At 43.4% G+C, this 21440-nt stretch overlaps 1 protein-coding gene across 5 annotated transcripts in view; it reads right to left on the minus strand.

The window, feature by feature from the left end:
• AMPH (amphiphysin) overlaps positions 1 to 9102 on the minus strand; it is a 145758-nt gene extending 136656 nt beyond the window's left edge. For 4 of the 5 annotated variants that reach the window (XM_040472997.1, XM_040473001.1, XM_040472998.1 and 1 more), the window contains exon 1: positions 8992 to 9102. The gene's annotated coding sequence lies outside the window, so the exon portion shown is untranslated. The remainder of the gene's footprint in view (positions 1 to 8991) is intronic. The other variant, XM_040472999.1, reaches the window with a different exon arrangement.
• Between the last annotated feature and the right edge of the window lie 12338 nt (positions 9103 to 21440).

A 21440-nucleotide genomic window follows, 5' to 3' on the forward strand; every position in this document is an offset into this window, starting at 1 on the left:
CTTGTGTATGTCTTTTAAAAAGCTGCTGCTAAGAATTACATGAAATTTCATTAAACCTACAGACTGATTTGGTTATAATTTACATATTTACTATGTTGAACTTTCCAATCCATGAACATGGTATATCTTTTCATTTATTTAGTTCTTTGAGTTTTCATTAGCATATTGTAATTTTCAGCATATAAATACTGTATGTATTTTGTGAAGTGTGTACATAAATATTTTCTTTCTTTAGAATGTTACTATGTTTATATATCTTTGATTTCCACATGTTCATTGCTAATGGATATAAGTATGATTGATTTTGGGGTGCTGATCTTGTATCCTGTGACACAGCTAAACTCACTTATAAGTTCTAGGAGTTTTTGGTTGCAGTCTTGGGATCTTCTATATACACAATGTATCTGCAAATGGACGGTTTTATATCTTCCTTTCTGATCTGTGTGCCTTGCATTTCCTTTTTCTTTCTTTATTATATTTGCTACAACTTCCATTTCTATACTGGACAGAATTCGTGAGTGCAGACATCCTTGACTTGTTCCCAATCTTAGGGAAAAGCATTCAGTCTTCTGCTATTAAGTATAGTGTGAGACTTAGTTATTTTGTATATACTCTTTATCAAGTTGAGGTAATTCCCCTCTATTCCTAAATTGCTGAGCATTTTCATTACAAATAAGTGTTAGATTTTGTCACATATTTTTTCTACTTCAATTAGTATGATCATAAGGTTTTTTTCTTCCTTACATTGTTTATATGGTGGATTACACTGATTGATTTTGATATGTTAAACCAGCCTTATCTATCTTGAATAGATCCTACTTGGTCATTCTTATAATTCTTTTTATATTGCTAGGTTTGATTTACTGACACTGTGTTACAGGTTTACACGCCCATTTATTTGGCCAGCTCATCTCCACCCTCACGCACCTGACTCAGCTCTTAGCATTAATATTATTAAATCATACGCCATTTTTCAAAGGTGGTTTTCTCCTGAACTTCTGGCTTTTGCGTATGTCATTCTCTTGGGTGACTCTTCTCTCCCGTCCCTGCTAAAAATAAATTAATTAATTAAAATCTCTTCACAGTATTTCCTTGTTGTCCTTTTACTGGCTACAGGATCTATAGTGATACCATTTGTTTCATTCCTGATATTGAGGATTTGAGTCTATTTGGGGATTCAGTTGTGCTGAAGATTTATCAAATGTATTAATTTTTTTGGAGAACCAGTTTTTTATTTCATTTATTTTCTCTATTGCTTTCGATTTTCACTCTCATTGATTTCTGCTCTTTTGTATTTCCTTCCTTCTGCTTGCTCTGGGTTTATTTTGTTCATCTTTTTCTAGTTTCTTAAGGTTGGAACTTAGATCACTGATTTGTTTCCTTTCTTTGTTTCCAATGTAAGCATGTAATGCCATAAATTTCCCTGCCAGCATTGCTTCAGCTGCTTGAAATATTTTATTTTCAAGGTCTTTTTTTTTTTTTTTAATTTTTTTTTCAACGTTTATTTATTTTTGGGACAGAGAGAGACAGAGCATGAACGGGCGAGGGGCAGAGAGAGAGGGAGACACAGAATCAGAAACAGGCTCCAGGCTCTGAGCCATCAGCCCAGAGCCCGACGCGGGGCTCAAACTCACGGACCGCGAGATCGTGACCTGGCTGAAGTCCGACGCTTAACCGACTGTGCCACCCAGGCGCCCCTTCAAGGTCTTATATTCTCCCCACCCCACCGCCGATAAGAACACTTCATTTCTTCTCAGGATCCTGTATCTAGAGTTCTGATACTTTCTATACTTTCTCCTATTAAGCCTGAGTATCTAGGGAAAAAAAGCCTTATTAAACTCATCCTGATTAAGTCTGAGCAGCACATATTTTTTCTCTTGCAGGGGCACCTGTATTTTCACAAGGCATATAGTTTCCAGGATCAACAGCCATGGGAAGAAGGGAACTCTGCCCCTGTACCCCAAATCGTGCCCGCTAGAGATAACATCCTCTCAGTAGACCTCAGTTACGCCGATCGCAGATAATTCTGGGCATGGCCACCAAATCTCTAGCCGTCTTTTGTCATAAAGATACTAAAATAGATATCAAACACAGGGTTAGAAGCTTCAAGAACTCATCAGAGGAAGTGGTTGAAAAAAAGTATATGAATAGAAACAAAGCACAGGTCCTCAATTTGTTGCCCGGAACAGCCTCACTGGCATCTCCTGGGAACCTGTCAGAAATGCACATTTCTAGGCCTTACCCCAGACTTACTGAATCAGCAGCTCAGGGGTGGGGCCCAGCAATCTGTGCTGTCCTGAGGCCTTCTGGGTGATTCTGATGCAGCTGAAGTTTGAAAACTGCTGCTCTGGTGGGCACAAAACTCGCCACTTGAAGTTTTTACTCAAAACCCAGAAGGTCTGATGACTGGACAGGAGGCTCTGTAGGCTAGCTGAGGTTCTCCACACTCTGAGGTAGGATGCTGTCCTTTAGAATTGGGTCATTATCTCAGACAGATGGATGGGCTCACATTTAATCAAGGCAGTGGTTACTTCAGAGGAAAGGTCACTGTTACCATAAAAGGTGGATACCCAGGGGCCCCTGGGCGGCTCAGTTGGTTAAGTGTCTGACTCTTGATTTCAGCTCAGGTCATGATCTCACAGTTCATGGGATCAAGCCCACGCCAGGCTCTAAGCCGACAGCATAGAGCTTAGAATTCTCTCCTTTCTTTCTCTCTGCACCGCCCCCACTTGCACCTGTGTTCGCTCTCTCCCCCAAAATAAATAAACAGTTAAAATAAATAAATAAATAAAAGGTGGATACACTAACATATTCAGATCATGGTTATCTGTAGTAAAAAGAAATAACTCTAAGGTAACTGCTGGGCCTATGTGTTCAAGAAAATTGCAAAAATTTTCCAAATGTAAATGCAATTTGCCATAAATAAACATTTTATTCACACATTAACACACTGTGGGAGTATATTTGTATTTACATTTTTAAAAACTTCTATTCTGTTAAGTTTTATTTTTAATTACTTATATGCATATGTATTAAAAAATGTCATGAGACTGCTTGCAAAAATTCACATATTCAACATCTTTTCCATCCCTGAAATAAAAACATGGTCTAAGAGAGTGCTCAAAATGATCATTCCTGTCACTAGGTTCAGCTTCAGGTTGAACAAGTGTTTTTTGTTTTTTTTTTTTAATTTTTTAATGTTTATTTATTTTTGAGAGACAGAGCACGAGCAAGGGAGGGGCAGAGAGAGAGCGAAACACAGAATCCAAACCCTGAGCTGTCAGCACAAAGCCCAACGTGGGGCTCGAACCCCGGAACCAGGAGATCATGGGTGAATCAAACTTGGACACTCAACCGACTGAGCCACCCAGATGCCCTAGGTAGGACAAGTATTTTTTTTTTCAATATATGAAGTTTACTGTCAAATTGGTTTCCATACAACACCCAGTGTTCATCCCAAAAGGTGCCCTCCTCAATACCCATCACTCACCCTGCCCCCGCCCCCGCCCCCCCTCAACCCTCAGTTTGTTCTCAGTTTTTAAGAGTCTCTTATGCTTTGGCTCTCTCCCACTCTAACCTCCTTTTTTTTCCTTCCCCTCCCCCATGGGTTTCTGTTAAGTTTCTCAGGATCCACCTAAGAGTGAAAACATATGGTATCTGTCTTTCTCTGTATGGCTTATTTGACTTAGCATCACACTCTCCAGTTCCATCCACGTTGCTACAAAGGGCCATATTGCATTCTTTCTCATTGCCACATAGTACTGCATTGTGTATATAAACCACAATTTCTTTATCCATTCATCAGTTGATGGACATTTAGGCTCTTTCCATAATTTGGCTATTGTTGAGAGTGCTGCTATAAACATTGGGGTACAAGTGCCCCTATGCATCAGTACTCCTGTATGTATCCCTTGGATAAATTCCTAGCAGTGCTATTGCTGGGTCATAGGGTAGGTCTATTTTTATTTTTTTGAGGAACCTCCACACTGTTCTCCAGAGTGGCTGCACCAATTTGCATTCCCACCAACAGTGCAAGAGGGTTCCCGTTTCTCTACATCCTCTCCAGCATCTATAGTCTCCTGATTTGTTCATTTTGGCCACTCTGACTGGCATGAGGTGATATGTGAGTGTGGTTTTGATTTGTATTTCCCTGATGAGGAGCGACGTTGAGCATCTTTTCATGTGCCTGTTGGTCATCCGGATGTCTTCCATAGAGAAGTGTCTATTCATGTTTTCTGCCCATTTCTTCACTGGCTTATTTGTTTTTTGGGTGTGGAATTTGGTGAGCTCTTTATAGATTTTGGATACTAGCCCTTTGTCCGATATGTCATTTGCAAATATCTTTTCCCATTCCGTTGGTTGCCTTTTAGTTTTGTTGGTTGTTTCCTTTGCTGTGCAGAAGCTTTTCATCTTCATAAGGTCCCAGTAGTTCATTTTTGCTTTTAATTCCCTTGCCTTTGGGGATGTAGGACAAGTATTTTTAAATCTTATGTGCAAAGCACTCGATCCCGTAGACATAAAAGGATGAAAGCAGCCACACAGGTCCCCTGTGCTGAGAAGAGATTAGTAAGGAGAAGACATGACTCCAGCTTTCAGTCACTGGATGATTCTAATAATTGGAATAATAACGATAATGAATACTAATTGGAATATTTGAAGTATTATTCTTGGACTGTAAGTCCAGTTGGGTGCTCACAGCCGTACTCACTGAAATGTGACCAAAGAGTTGGTAATCTGAGCCCACACAGCCCCTAAGTTATTCAATTCTTGTTGCAGTTAGCACAGTTGCCATAAGCATGGCATTTTAATGGCAAGTTTATTAGCAAGAAGGAGGGAGAAAGGCCACGGACCTTCTTTCCTCTCTGGGACCTTCTCTCTGCTCATTAACACAATCGGCAGCAGGCAGCCAGATGAAAGTAGGCGATGTTCACACCAGTCAATTCTGCTACTCATTAGCAGCTTTGGTAAGACAGGCAAAATAAAAAGGAAGGAAAAAAAACACTTTGGGGAGGACATGTGGAAGTCAGATTTTGTTCTTGCTGCTGGATAGATTTCTATAATTCTTGCTCTTTTTGGTACTCGTCATCATGGAAAATCCCAAGCTCTCTGCAGAGTTCACTCTATTCCCTTTTGCTCTCCCCCTTCTCTCCCTTTCCTCTTGGCCCCAGTTGAGTAGTTTAGGAAATCTGGACCATGAAAAGCACAGCAATGGGGAAACCCAATAGACAACTGAGACAGTTGTACACAGACCCTTCACCCATGCTCTCAGTCTAACAAAAACCACCTTTTAGGAAAAGAGGTTTGTGATCAAAAAGAAAAACCTGGGGTTGGAATAAGATAAAGGCTAAGCTTCAAGCTTGAGTTCAAACACGGATCCTGATGCCACCTTTGTTTCCAACATGAAGGATCAGGGCATACATCGATCACTATGAGGACTTTCAGAATTTTACTACAGGGAATTTAAAAGTAAGATCATCAGAGCCCAAAAATGTTTGAATACTTTCTAGAATATTCTAGAATAATCTACTCTGGATTAAGTACTAATTAAGCATGATGAAGTTACCATACTATAGTGCACAAATACAAATATAGTTCATTTTATACCCCAAGTAGTATCTTTTCGGATTTGAAAAACATTATCACAGGAAAAAACATGAAATCTTGATTTCCTGGGTCAGATAATATCCTCAGAGTCTGTCGCCTTTAGATGATGCCTTCTGCCATTAAAGTAATGATTTGCCATTATGTTAACATTAAAAGTACTAGGCCTCGTAGAGATGCCACAATCTTAGTAGAGCCATCTTTCTAGGTTAAAGTTTCTACACAAGTATATGTAGAAACACCTTTCTCAGCATATTCTTCTCTCCTTCTAGTATACGGACTTCTCTCCTTCTAGTTAAGGTACCATCCCTCCTTATTGCACTCAAATGACTATAAACTTATCTTTTCTGATGAAAACAAAAAAAAGCCATCAAAATGAGTATGTGCAAATGTAAGATGTTTTTGATGCAAAACTGTTTTCAAAGGGAGACAGAGGGGGTTAAGATACTCTTTGAGTAATACCATTTCTGTATTTCCAACGTAATTGTTTCACTCTTATAAGGTAGAATTGCTTGTTCAAACTTCCCCAGATTTTGAAGTTTTACCCAGATTTTGAAATCTGCTAATATTCTACAAAGGACCAAGGTCTTCAAGAATTGATAGCATATGATTTTGTCTATAACATTTAAAAATCCCTGCTGTCAGCACAGAGCCCGCTTCAGATCCTCTGCCCCTGCCGTCTCTCAAAACTAAATAAGTATTTCTTGTTAATGTTTACTTTTGAGAGACAGAGAGAGAGACAGAGCGGGAGAGGGGCAGAGAGAGAGAGGGAGACACAGAATCTGAAGCAGGTTCCAGGCTCCCGAGCGGTCAGCACAGAACCCGACATGGGGCTCAAACTCACGGACTATGAGATTGTGACCTGAGCTGAAGTCAGATGCTTAACCGACCGAGCCACCCAGCTGCCCCACTAAACATTTTTTTAAGAGAAAGTACCCATTTAAGAAAATGTGTATCTTGTGATGGGAGTGGAAGACACAGCAGCATTGCACGGTCACCTCACGCTGCTGATGCTAGTGGCACGTAACCAATGGAGCTGATGATGTGACCAACTGTACTTTCCTTTAGTGCTTTAGACAAAAAATAATTCTCACCTAGCCCGCTCAACAAAGCCCAAAAAAGAGCCAATAAGAATTCACTGTAATTGGAAAATGCAAACTGCTTCCTAGTCATGAATGCATTCCTGAACTTGATGCTTCCCAAGGTTAGCCTTCTGGGACGCTAACTGCATCAAGACACCATAAGAGTGATACAGGAAAAAATCCAAGAGTAGAGACCTAATCAGCTCCACGGGGACCCCCCGAAAGGAAGACAAAGTTTCAAAGGGTAGTGTAAATCCTCAGACAGGTACATCTATAAACCTGAATCACTTCTTTCTAACTCCAATCCCTTAAAGCAGGTATTCGGGATCACCCTGCAAAGCAACAGGGCAGTGACTGATCATCTTTTCTGTGGGAAGTCACTGCAATCCAGATGGTGCTGTGTCTGAGTGTGATCCAAGTGCAAGGGAGAAACGTACAAGAACTCACAGCATAAGAACATAAGGAGACGTGGAGAATCTGTTCTCCTGGAGGAGGCTGGAGGCCAACATAGTCTATGGGCCTAGATCCAACATTGCTATAGAATTGTCTCTTCTACCTTCATGAATGCAAAGCTCTCTGTGGATATGCTCTGTCTCCCATGGCTTTCTTCTCCAACTCCCTTCTCTCCATCGTCACTTTCAGACAGAACAAGATGGCTATCACAGTAAACGGAGTATCTGTCTCTCTGCACATGTCAATGCTTAGTCTTGGGATGAAATTGGAGGCCTTCAGGAATGTGTTCTGATGGAGACTGGTCTACCTGGCTCCATACCTGCTGGACTTTTACCACCTGTGTTGGTGAGGGACAAAAATAGCATGGATGCAGGGAGACAAACAGTGGGTGCTCGGGTACACACGTGGAAGAAAGAAATCTCTGCAATTTGAGATCCGCAAACAGGAACAAACGGGACAAAATGAAACCTGTGATGATCGGGGTGCCTGGGTGGCTCAGTCGATTAACCGTCCGACTTCAGCTCAGGTCATGATCTCAGGGTTCATGAGTTCAAGCCCTGCATTGGGCTCTCTGCTGTCAGCAAGGAGCCCACTTCTCATCCTCTGTTCCCCTCTCTCTGCCCCTCCCCCATTTGTGCTCTCTCTCTCTCTCTCTCTCTCTGAAAAATAAACATTAAAAAATAAAACAGAAACCTGTGATGATCTGACATTACTGACTGTCGTCATCCCAAGGCCACAACATCCTGGGGACACTGGTAGCTCCAGTGACACCAGGAAAATAAAGCTGTGTCCTCACATCATCCCCATGTCCAAACCCCATTTTCCAGAATCTGGTGGTGCAGCCTTCCTCCCACCCCATGGCTAGTATGATCTCCAGATGGGAGGCTTCTAACTGCAGATGGCCCCACGTATACCTTCCCCTACCTTGACCTTCATGCATGCTCTCTAAAGAGTGATATTCTGTCCAGATATCCAATGGATATTCTGTCCATTCTTATCCAAGCCTTAGAGATACACACAGATAATTTTCTGAAAGAGTTCGTTTCTTTGTGCATGTGTCTTTATGCAGCCCATTAAAAGAACAAACACCACAGGGGAGCCTGGGTGGCTCAGTTGGTTAAGCATCCAACTCTTGGTTTCAGCTCAGGTGGTGATCTCACCGTTCGTGAGTTCGAGCCCTGTATCAGGCTCTGCGCTGAAAGCATGGAGCCTGCTTGGGATTCTCTCTCTCTCCCTCTCTGCCCCTCCCCTGCTCTCTGTCTCTCAAAATAAATAAACTTAAAAAAAAGAAGGAATAGCAGAAATCTAATCATGTTTCTCAACTTTTTCCTCATTATCATCTCCCTTAAGGAGCTATTTTAGACCTATTTTTCCTCATCACACACCCCCACGAAATTTCAATACCACAGATACACTATGTATCTATTTACGTGATATACACAGTTTTTTTCACCCACAAAGAACCATTTTCCACCCTCTTGGGGGAGATATAATCCCTCTTGAGAATGCATGATCTTGAAGCATGCAACAATTGAAATAATTGTGCGGGAGGTATCTGAACTACTGTTTCTCTAATATTATACCAATACTATAAATCACCACAAACAGCATCTTTCCTTTAGATCGATAATCTGTATCGAAGAGCTCCAGACCAGCAACGTCTTCATCTCCTGAGATTACGACTGAAGCACAAAGCTTCTTCCTGTAGTGCCTCCTGCCTCTTCATTCACCCATCACAAGAGAGCCTACAGAATCAGCAGTGCCACCCCCAGGTTGGCATGCCAACCCCGAAGAAAGAAGTTCACAGACACAGTCAACCCATTTCTCCCTCCGAAAACTAGAAAACTGTACTCACCTCTTGCCGCTTGAAGTTCTGGACATATTCTTCAAACTGCTCATCTTTTGTCTCATCAGCTTTCCCAAGCTTCTGAAGGACCTAGTTTGCAAAGGAAACAAAAACGGTTTGATTTAACAGTGTCTTCGAATAATAGGCAGGGCAAGGCTCTTGTTTTGCTCTCTTGAGATGTCACTCAACATAGCTAGTGTTTCTGTTCTGGAAGCATCTTGGCTCGCTGGGTTCTGGGTGATCAGACTGGGATTTTAACCACAGTTCCGCTGCTCACAGGCTGAGCAAATGCTACATTGCATGTATCGATTTATACACAGGCACAAGGCAAATTCTCCCCCACGGCCTTCGAATATGCCCTTCAACTCATAAAATGCTCAGTGATGTCCTGGAATACGCAAAGCCCCCTGCTAAGCACTAGGATCCAGAAATGTAAAGATGAATGAAACCAGGCCCCAGGACTTAATCTTGAGAAACGCAGAGTCCAGTGATGTAAACAAGGCAGGTTCACAAGTAACAAATCAGAGACCATGGGTCACAGGCAACATGAAGGGTTAACAGTATTGTGAGCAATATCCCTTAGGAGGAGCCGAGGTTACCAGGGAATGCTCTGCCGAGCTGACTCAAACTGTGCTGGAAATGCCAGCAGACAGGAATGTGGCAGACTGCATTCCCACCAAGGAAGGAGCCTCTGCAGAGATCACTGGAAAAATCATTACATATTGTGGGACTGGGCAGGAGTGGTTCCATCTTCCTGAAGCACAGGATTGGGTAACAGGAGAAGGTGCTCTCACAGACACAGCAGAGAGTTACCTGGGCATAGAGCAGAAGGATCCTGAGAACCACACCTGGGTTCCCTACTCAGTAGTCCCACGTGTAGTATCTAAAACACCAAGTCATTCGAGAATAAAAAAAAAAAAAGAAAAAGAAAAAAAACCCAAAAAACAAAAACATAAGAAACCCCCATGAACACTGCCTTAATGAGTTGAAAATTATTTACATGACAATGTTATCTTTAACTTTTGAAAAACTGTAAGAACGGGATCAACTTAGAAGTGTTGTGTAAATGCAAGATAGTGTCACTATTTTTATGACTACTGTTAGAGCAAAGCAAAATCGCACAGGTCCCACGTGCAGAAGAAGGAACTTCAACGACATAGGGATTCTGGGCCTTGTTACAAGACCTCTTCCCATCCACCCCCAGATCTGCATTCTAAAGCAAAATAACTTAAGAAAGAAGAAGTTGCAGGGTGCCTGGGGGGCTAAGTGAAGGGTCTGGCTCTTGGTTTTGACTCAGGTCATGATTTCACGGTTTGTGAGCCTGAGTGCCACACTGGGCTCCGCGTGGACCATGGTGCCTCCTTGAGATTCTGTTTCTCTCTCCCTCTGCCCCATGTGGACACACGCACTCTCTCCCTCTAAATAAATAAACTTAAAAAAAATTATTTTAATGAATAAATAATTTTTAAAAAAAGAAATGATTTTTTAAAAAAGTGCTTGCTTGCTTCTTTATTCCATCTACCTTTTAAAAAGTTTTCATTTTAGGAGCGCCTGGGTGGCTCAGTCGGTTAAGCGGCCGACTTCGGCTCAGGTCATGATCTCGCGGTCTGTGAGTTCAAGCCCCGCGTCGGGCTCTGTGCTGACAGCTCAGAGCCTGGAGCCTGTTTCAGATTCTGTGTCTCCCTCTTGCTGACCCTCCCCTGTTCATGCTCTGTCTCTCTCTGTCTCAAAAATAAATAAAAACGTTAAAAAAATTTTTTTTAAAAAATAAAAAGTTTTCATTTTAGGAGCGCCTGGGTGGTTCAGTCGCTTAAGCGTCCGATGCTTGATTTCAGCTCAGGTCTGTGAGATCGAGCCCCACGTCGGGCTTCATGCTAACAGCACAGAACCTGTTTAGGATTCTCTCTCTCCCTCTCTCTGCTCCTTCCCAACTCGTGCTCACTCTCTCACTCGCTCTCTCTCTCAAAAATAAATAAACTTAAAAAAATTTATTTTTCATTTTAAAGTCAAGTCTCCCAAATGACCTGTGTCCACACACATAAACACTAAAACTAACAGGGGAAAGGTACCTAGCATTTACTATGTGATCTTTCCCCCTAATTCTTAAAATTTACTATTTCATAAACGTTTGGCTCCCCTAGAGTGGTTGAGCCTTTGAAAAGAAGCAACGCCTCATGTAACGTCAGCAGTTCACAAAAGCCACGAAAAGCTGTCAGTCTTCTGAGCAGGCAACCTCGGCCCCCCGCCCACTGTCCGCGCAACGCAAAGGCACTGGGGTCTCAGCAGCGGGAGAAAAGAGACTGATGTTCATCGAGTCTCCGCTACGTGCCTGAAACCAGAGAAAGTGATTTACCTGTCATGTCTTTCGTTCTCACAACACCCCTAGCTATATCTTATTTTACACACATGACAGCTGAGGAAACAGGAACACATAGTTAAGTGGCCTACTGGAGACTCTCCAGGAAATCCTCTTTTTGAGGTCTGGCACCCCTATCCCCACTCACAGAGAGCCTCTTCCTTCTTATGGGAAGCAAATGGGACTTACATATCCTAACTCTCATTCTCACGTTCTCACCTGAGATTCCTGAAGGCCACTGTACCCTAAGAAAGACACAGCTTCGAGGGTGCGTATCTACAATTGTGAAAGGGATTTTTCACAGACCCTCTCCTGAAAGTCTGTTATTTAAATTTTATTTTCTTTTTTCTTTTTTTATTTTTTTTTCAACGTTTTTCATTTATTTTTGGGACAGAGAGAGACAGAGCATGAACGGGGGAGGGGCAGAGAGAGAGGGAGACACAGAATCGGAAACAGGCTCCAGGCTCCGAGCCGTCAGCCCAGAGCCCGACGCGGGGCTCGAACTCACGGACCGCGAGATCGTGACCTGGCTGAAGTCGGACGCTTAACCGACTGCGCCACCCAGGCGCCCCTATTTTCTTTTTTAAAAAATGTTTGTTTCTTTTTTTTATTTTGAGAGAAACAGAGACACAGCATGAGCGGGGGAGGGACAGAGGGAGGGAGGGAGACACAGAATCCAAAGCAGGCTGGCTCCAGGCTCCGAGCTGTCAGCACAGAGCCCAGTGCAGGGCTCGAACTCACAAACCGTGAGATCACGACCTGAGCCAAAGTTGGATGCTTAACCGACTGAGCCACCCAGGTGCCCCGTGTTATTTACATTTTAAATCATAGTGCCTTGCAATCTGTATTTCTAGAAATTGTAGAGTATAATTAAAATAGAAAAAATAACCACAAGAACTGTTCCTAGGTTCCAAGAGAGATGGAATTATGATTGGACGATACTATCATCCCACACTCTCTCTTCTACTGAAAGTAATAAGGGACCCAGACCTCTCTGGGTCACAGCACACCCACATCTTGATGGCAGCAGCCACAGAGTGGAGACAGAAGAGGCATGGGGACAGGGACAAGAAAGGATCTGGCCTTTGCTGAGAACCTTCTCCACGCCATTCACTACGTTAGGGAATTCTGTCTCTTATTTCAGCTGATTCTCACAGGAGCCAGCTCATCCTATTTTAAATTAATTTTGTTTTCAACGTTTATTTATTTTTGGGACAGAGAGAGACAGAGCATGAACGAGGGAGGGTCAGAGAGAGAGGGAGACAGAGAATCCGAAGCAGGCTCCAGGGTCTGAGCTGTTAGCACAGAGCCCGACGCGGGGCTCGAACCCACAAACCGCGAGATTGTGACCTGGCTGAAGTCAGACGCTTAACCAACTGCGCCACCCAGGCGCCCCATCCTATTTTAAATTAAAAAAAAAATGTTTTTAATGTTTATTTCTTAGTCTGCAGACACAGAGAGTTAGAGGGGGAGGGACAGAGAGAGAGGGAGACACAGAATCTGAAGCAGGCTCCAGGCTCTGAGCTCTCAGAACAGAGCCCGATGCAGGACTCGAACCCACAAACCATGAGATGATGACCTGAGCCAAAGTTGGACACTTAACAGACAGAGCCACCCAGGTACCCCTCATCCTATTTTAATTTCATCAACAGCATAAACTTAGGGTCACAATACACGGGGAGGAGATCTCACATATTGGACATCTCACATGAGGAGAATCAGGATTCACCAAAAGACCTTCTCTAACAAGAAGAAACTCAACAGGGATAAAACTTTCGGGCAGAAATACAATTATACAAGGACTGAATGTATGTTTTCGACTTTCAACCGACAAGCAACAGAACGGATGCTAGAAACACATGATGGGTGCCATTCAGGAGAAAGAAGCGATGACCTCAGCAGACAGTCTGTACGTGTCGACAAAGGGCTCTCAGGCTGCACCAGTAGGCATGAGAGCAACTGACAGAACAGGCCCAAAAGTTCCTCTCGGCTGGACAAGCTGGGCAACACATAAATTCACAGTCATCCTGGAGCCAGCTAGAGTCCCCAGAAAGGTAGAGAGAATTGACACCCTGAGGTAAGAGGAATATGTGATATAATTGGGGGTATTAACAGGGAGCAAAGGAGACCAGAAGGAAGAGAGTGTAATTGTCTTCAAATATCTGAAGGATCATCACAATAAAGACCAGACTTGTTCCATCCGAAACCGAGATCGAGAACTAGCATTGGTAGGTAAAAGCTACGTATATATAAAAAAAAATTTTTTGTACTAACACATTTTTCATGGTTTTCTGGAAATGAAATAGTTTTTTGGGAGACGTAATGAGCTCACTGTCCTAACAGCAATCTGAGCTTAACCAATAGATAGAGGTGCCAGAGAAGAGATTTACTCATCAAACAGGGGGACAAAATAATATATATTAAGTTTATTTATTTTGAGAGAGAGAAATCTCCAGAGAGGGGCAGAGAGAGGGGAAGAGAGAGAATCCCAAGGAGGCTCCACACCATCAGTGCGGAGCCCAACGCAGGGCTCGAACCCATGAACCATGAGATCGGAACGTGAGCCAAAACCAAGAGTGGAAGCTTAACTGACTGAGCCACCCAGGCGCCCCTGAAATAAGTGTCTTCTCATTCAAATTCAGATTCTAATTTCAGATATCACCTAATTCTCGAATCTATAATGAACTGTATCAAGTTTGACATTTTCCCTACGAAAGAACATAAATCACAGTCAAGAGTAGGCAGAGAAGGAAGTCCATACACTCCTATCTCCAACTGAAGAGAAGACAGACTTACTGAAGACTGTGTGCCCAACCATGCAGGGGGCTGCAGAAAGGCGAGCCAGTTCTAGGGACCGTGAGTGTGGTATGCTGAGGCTCGAGGTGAGGGGAACCGGGGTAGAGGAAGCTAGCGTGGGAGGTGGATGACAGATGACAGAGAGGTTTATTAGTCTGCAAGACTCAAGAGTTTCATTGTCTCCTGCAGACCGTGGCGAGCCAATGATGCTTTTCCTTGGAGGGAGCCACCTGCATGGATTTGTGCAGCCTGGAGACAGTGGTAAGGACAGATTAGAAGAGAGCAAGACTCTTTGTAAAAGTGGGACCAGTTAAGAGACTACACAGTCCAGGCAATGCCACTGAGCCTGAGTGAGAAAACACACTGGGAAGACAGAAAGCACAATCCGGGACACCTGGGTGGCTCAGTCAGTTAAGCGTCCGACTTTGGGTCAGGTCATGATCTTGCAGTTCACGGGTTCGAGCTCCGCGTCGGGCTCTGTGCTGACAGCTCAGAGCCTGGAGCCTGCTTCGGATTCTGTGTGTGTGTCCCTCTCTCCCTCTCTCTCTCTCTCTCTCTCTCTCTCTCTGCCCCTCCCCACTCGTGCTCTCGGTCTCTCAAAAATAAATAAATATATTTTTTTTAAAAAGCGCAATCCACACTACACTTGTTGGCTTACAAGATGGACAGGGTGGGGACAGAGAAGACGCACAGATGACCTCAGGTTTCTGCCGCTGAGAACCAGGGACCTAGGCTGTGGCGAAGGCTCCAGGGAGGGGGATGGTTTTGATGCGGGATTAGGAAAGGTCAGAACCAGAAACACGCAACAGGACCTGTGGATGGAAGCGATGGCTCAGCTAGAAAACAAACATGAAGAGTCTTGTGATTTTTCTCCCAGTAACTGAAAATATCCATTAACCTGACCAGTTTGGCACCACTGACGTTCACGTTACAGGGCGATTACTATACATTCACGGATCTGATACTCAGGTTCTGACGACATGAGCCACCTTCCACGCACAGGCAAATGGCAGACAATGCTGTGCCTCATGCGTTTTGCTTCAGGACTTCGATCTTTCACCTCACAGCTTATTTCATCTGCACTGACACCTTACTGTTTTGAAACAACAGGATTTTGTTATTTTGTCGCTGCTGTTTTTGAATGCAAAATTACATCTTAAGTTGAATAAGCATTTTCAAACTGCCTTTCCTTTCGATGAGATTCTGAAGCATCCCTCTATGGCTGGCTGTGTCACCCTCCCCTCTCAGGCCTGAGTTCAGAAGTTCTGATGTGATCGTGAAAAGACACCATGACATGGGCAAATTAAAAATTAAACAGGAAGGAAAAGCGGGAATATGGTAGCTTGGAGTATTTCCGCAAGTAAACCCTATTTCAGTGTCTCCTAAAGCAGTTAGTAATGGTTTGCCTGGGCTGCTCCAAAGACATGAATCTCACATTGTTTTTTTTTATTTTATTTTTTTTTAGGTTTATTTATTTTGAAAGAGAGAGCAGGGGAGGGGCAGAGAGAGAGGGAAAGAGAGAGAATCCCAAGCAGGCTCCGCACTGTTAGCGCAGAGCCCAATGTGGGGCTCGAACTCACAAACCATGAGATCATGACCTGAGCTGAACAAAGTTGGACGCTTAACCAACTGAGCCACCCAGGCGCCCCTTAAATTCTTTTTAAGAGCAATTCTCTAGAGCAATTGCTCCTGAAGTGCCCAAGTAATGTCTCTAGAAATTCAGAACTCTCTGATTTAGGCAGTCAAGGAGAGAACCGCCTAATTTAGCCTTCTCTGAACAAGGAGGCACCCCTCTCTCCACACTCTATGTATTTATAAAAAAGAAGAGCACATAAAATCACGTATACACTATCCACTGAATCCAGGAGGCAACTACATGGGATGACCATGGTCTCTTCTCGTCTGGATAAGACATGGAGAGTTGGGTCTTTCGCCTCTGCCCATGTACAGAGGATTCATTCACTCATCTGTCCAGATACCCACATGTCCATGTGCACATTCAGAAAGCATTTACCAAGTGCTCACTCTGGCCCTGTGCCAAGTTCCATAAGGACTTCCAAGGACTGGAAGGAGGCCATCAGGTACATGACAATGCAGGGTATTTGCTTGTGCTGGTATCCTATGAGCAGACACTGCACTGTTGGCCAAACTTCAGGGTACTAGATCTTTGACTTCTTGCTAGGTATATTCAAAGACTTAAAGCAGCAGCTTTAATGTGCTCTAACTTGAGAGGAACAAGATGAATCATCCTTTGGAGTGTTCCTGTCAAGGTCCTGTATTTTGCCCTCTATCTGGTCTTTTATAGATTTATGTCTGCGTCATTACAACATCCACTCCTTGCTCTGGCAGATTTTAATACATTAGCCATTATGGCATCAAAGTCTCTCAGAGGCTGGCATGAGCCTTCCTCTCATTCTGGGAAACACTTTTGAGGAGATAAGCAAAAATAGGTGAGAGAGGGAATGTTCACAGCCTTCTGTCCATTTGAGTGACCTTCAGACTTAAAAAATTTGAGAATGACATGTAGTAGAGATAAAGTATAAATCTCAGACACAAGCAGGTTTATCCTAGGTGTGACAGAGCCAAGTGAGAATTAGAACACAATGGAGGAAAGAAAGTTCAGGGGCCTGGAAGGGAAACAGAGGTAAGTGAGAAGGGACCTCAGAATGCAGGTGCAGGGAGGACCAGCCGAAGCTGTTTTCACTCATGTATCAACCAACCTGGTCAGGTACCAGGCTCCCAAAGACTGCTTTCTTCCATCCTTCCCCATCTCTAAAGTCGAGGACATCTTAGTGCTCCAACTTAAAAACAATAATTATTGGTGGGGGAAAAAAAACAGCTTAAGGAATACTGATCAAGGGAAGACAAATGGACATTCGCCCTGGCATTCGACATCCTGCTCTCTTCTAGGTGCCTGGGTTGGCCATCCTTGTCTCAGAGCTACCCTTCCAGGAAACCTGATACCTCCAGTACCCGACCCAGAATACAACATTTATACCAAAATTCAGTGACAAAGAAGTTTATTAAAGCCTTCAAATCATCCTGACACTCTGAAGGGGGTCTTCCTTCCTCGGCCCCCTTCAGGGACATACCAATATTGCACAGAATAATACAATGACCCTCTAACCTTGTTCTACTATTTAAATGAATCCTCATGCCCCTCAGCTAGGGGGAGATATTCCTCCATTTACCACTGGCCAGATGTTCAAGAGAATGCTTGTCTGCTAAAATGTTGGCAATCCACCTGTAGAAGAGCCCCTGCAAATGTGTGTAGTTATGGAAGCTCTGCACCCAGGCAATTCACCAGGACGCAGTTCTGTTCCTGGTTCCTTTCTACGCACTCTTCAGACAGTCTTTGTGACCTCAGCTACCCACCATACCAGCAAAAGATGAGTCAGCAATGCAAAAACACTGACCCGCAGTAAAATCATGAAAGATGTTGACTTAGGTAGAACAAAAAGTTCACAAAACCCTACCAGGGATTTCAACTGGGACTGTAAATTCCTAAATCAAGAGGGGGCTGTTGGGGCCGATGGGCAGGATACAGAGAAAAAGGAGTACAGAGAGGAAAGGACATGTTCTTGCTCTCCCTCCTCTTGTGAAAATGTCCCACACGAATAATTCCATAATCCCTGATTTATTTGCTATCATCTATGTAAATGTAAAATACATCAACCCTCGTTCTATACGCATTCGATCTAAAAATGAGTTTAATTTTACCAACAACCTTGTGAGTCAGGTTACAACGATTATCTCCATTTTGCCAATGAGAACACTGAAAATTGGAGTAACTGACCGCAGTGATAGAGTTCTTTGTAATGGACCCAGGACTCAAAGCAGACAGCGTGATGCCAGAGTCAGCGTCTCACCTAGTGGTGAGAAAATCCATACTTTTTTTTTTTCAGTTTGTTTGTTTGTTTGTTTACTTAGAGCACACATGTGCACGTGAGCAGGCAAGGGGCAGAGAAAGAGGGAGAGAGAGAGAGAATCCCAAGCAGGCTCTGCACGGTCAGCAGAGTCTGACGTGGGGCTTGAACTCACACACCGTGAGATCGTGACCTCGAATGAAATCAAGAGTCAGACATTTAACAGAGTGACCTACCCAGGCACCCCAAGAAGATCCACACTTTTATTAAATGAAAGCCATCTGACACCATCTCCATCCAAAATAGGTTATCATATTTATCCATAAACGCTGAGTGACGGTCACAGTTTCTACACGTGTTCTTCCCATTCTACCCTCACTTAGACAGAAACAGTCCAATTTGCCTCTGACTCGCAAAAGGCCTGGGGGAACATTACCTCCTTGTAAAATCAGGACACAAAGAGTGAGTCACCAGAGCAGGAAGTGGGACAGAAACACTGACAACACAACCTTACCGGATTCCACAGATGTCAAGACAAGATCATTCCATTAGGACAAGTGACAAGCTCCCAGGGAAAGAAGGATCCAGGTCCTCTCTTACACCTGCTCTGACCCTACAGCACTGAAGGGCCACCACTCGCCTTCATGAGCTCCTTGGAGCCCGTAATCTTGGCTTCACAAAACATATTTTCACCAAATGCTGCCAACTTCCCTCTCATTCTGGCAACACGGTCTACATACCCAAGTGTATTGCGAACTAATTAGATATCATAGGAAAGATTTTTGGAAGCTTTGTTCTACCTTATCAACAATCTTTCTCCAGGATTTCAGGAGGTGAATTGAAAGGTTGAGATGGGCAGATTAGGGTATAGCTGGAAAAAGAAAAAACAGAAAACACTCACTAAGGCAGTGTGTTGAGACTCTGGACTATAATCGTTGGAAATGGATGGGACTGAGAGCCTTGTCTCTGTGGGACTTTGGGATAATTGCTTCTCTGCTTTGTACCCCATGGGGATGAGGACCAAAGTCAGAATAAGAATGTCTGCTTCCTTTCTACTCTGCAGGGATGTTCTAAGTTTATGTATTGTAAGTCTGTATAAAGCTGGGATTTGGTTTTCAGCTACCCTTTTGATTTACCATGTTCTTATAAAACAGTGTTTCCCAAAGAGTGTTCCATGGGACATAATCTCAGAAATCTCTACACAAAAAAATAAAAAAGTAAAAAAATAAAAATCCAGGGCCAAGTCTACTTGAAAGATAACCAAATACTATATATCTCTCAGTAGAGTATCAAAGAATATTGTTAAAGGTTAAAAAAGAGGAAATCACAATGCACCCTAAAAAATACAAATGAACATGGGCAAAGATTATTTTTTAACTCAGTATTTAATGAGAGAATAGGTAAGATGTTCCAGTTCCAGGAAGAATTCACAGAACCCACATATATAGGCAATAAAGAATGCTGAATGAGGGGCGCCTGGGTGGCGCAGTTGGTTAAGCGTCCGACTTCAGCCAGGTCACGATCTCGCGGTCCGTGAGTTCGAGCCCCGTGTCGGGCTCTGGGCTGATGGCTCAGAGCCTGGAGCCTGTTTCCGATTCTGTGTCTCCCTCTCTCGCTGCCCCTCGCCCATTCATGCTCTGTCTCTCTCTGTCCCAAAAATAAATAAACGTTGAAAAAAAAATTTAAAAGAATGCTGAATGAATGAAAAATACATTGGACCTTAGTCAACTGCACCCTTCCAATGTAATTCCTAAAGCTTACACAATTTCCTTTTTTTAAAAATGTTTATTTATTCTGAGTGACAGAGAGAGAGAAAGAGAATATGCACAAGCAGGATAAGGACAGAGAGAAAGTGACAGACAGGGAGAAAGAGAGAAAGAGAGAGAGAGAGAGAGAGAGAGAGAGAGAGAGAGACTCTCAAGCAGGCTCCATGCTCAGCACAGAGCCCGACATGGGGCTTGATCCCACAACCATGAGATCACGAACTGAGCCAACATCAAGAGTCAGATGCTTAACTGACTGAGCTACCCAGGCACACCCATGATCTTCCGTTATAAGCATATTAAAGGTTTTAAGAAGTCCTGCAATAAAACAATACTGTGTAACATTATTCAACCCTGTGTTTCCCATGTGGATTTGTTAACTTCTTATAAGGTTACTATTTACTGGAGCACAATTTAGGGAACAGTTTCTGGTCTCTGCATCATATGGATTTGTCTGATCTTCACTACAAAAACAGGTAAGGAATTACATGTGAATGAAAAATCCCTTGGTCATTTGTAAGAAGGTTCTCCGTCTTCCTACCTGCCTGTTCTAGAGAGAAAATAATCAAATTTAACAGAGGAAGGAATTCGGGAATTCTTGATTGATTTGCTCAGGTGGAAGCTCCATTAGCATGTGAATTCTCTGGTTTGGGAGAAGTCCTAAGGGAAAAGAGGGCTAAAATGCTCCCTGTGGGTAGGAACAAAGTGACAGGAGGCAGCATATCAAAGTGACAAAGAGGGTGCTGGGTTTGAAGGATAGAGGGATAGAAGCTGGCATCCCACCCTGCCCTTTGGAATCTGCCCTGGGCAAGGCTCTTCATCTTTCTATAGTAGTATGCTCATCTGTAAACTAAGGAGAATACTCGTACCTAACTCGGTGTATGGTGTGAAAATTAAATGGTAATACATGTAAAAAAAACCACTTTTTTTTTAGAGAGAGAGAGAGAAAGCGTGTGCAAGTGAGGGAGAGGGGAGGGAGAGAGAGAGCTAGGGAGAGAGAATCACAAGCAGGCTCCACACTTGGCATGGAGCCTGATGCAGGGCTGGATCCCACAACCCTGAGATCATGGCCAGAATCAAGAGTCAGGGTGCTCAACCGACTGAGCCACCCAGGTGCCCCACATACACGTAAAACTTTTATTTCAATGTCCAGCAATAAGCGCTTAAGAAGGTTAGCTATTACAATTATAACACACAACACTGAACAATCTTGAAGTACCTGATGGTAGGGGCTTGCGGATGACTTCTGAGGCACACATCTATCTTGAGATCCTACGACTCTATCGCTACTCCCTGGAGGCAACTTTCCCTTTCTTTGATGAAGATACACATACAGGAACAATCACAACTACACAGAGTCTCTCCAATTGAGACCTGAAGAGTGAGTAACATGTAGAAAGGCTGTTGGTCTCCCTTGAGAATACAGATGACCATGACCTCCCTCTAGGCAAGGGGGCTCTTTATCCGGTCCATAGATAGATTCCAAGGTGTCCATGATGACCTGAAATTACATGCCTAATACAATATGAATGTGTCTTTTATTCAGAGGGTTCATGGCTTCCATCAGATGAAGAACCACTGCTCTGAATTATAAGGAACAGCACGAGCACAGCAGAAAAACAATAAGGACAAAAGTCAAATGAAACAGGACCCCACTTGATCACCAATGAGACCTGG

The sequence above is a fragment of the Herpailurus yagouaroundi genome, unplaced genomic scaffold (genome assembly GCF_014898765.1).
Source record: "Herpailurus yagouaroundi ecotype Mexico unplaced genomic scaffold, PumYag 100, whole genome shotgun sequence".
Lineage (NCBI taxonomy): Eukaryota > Metazoa > Chordata > Mammalia > Carnivora > Felidae > Herpailurus > Herpailurus yagouaroundi.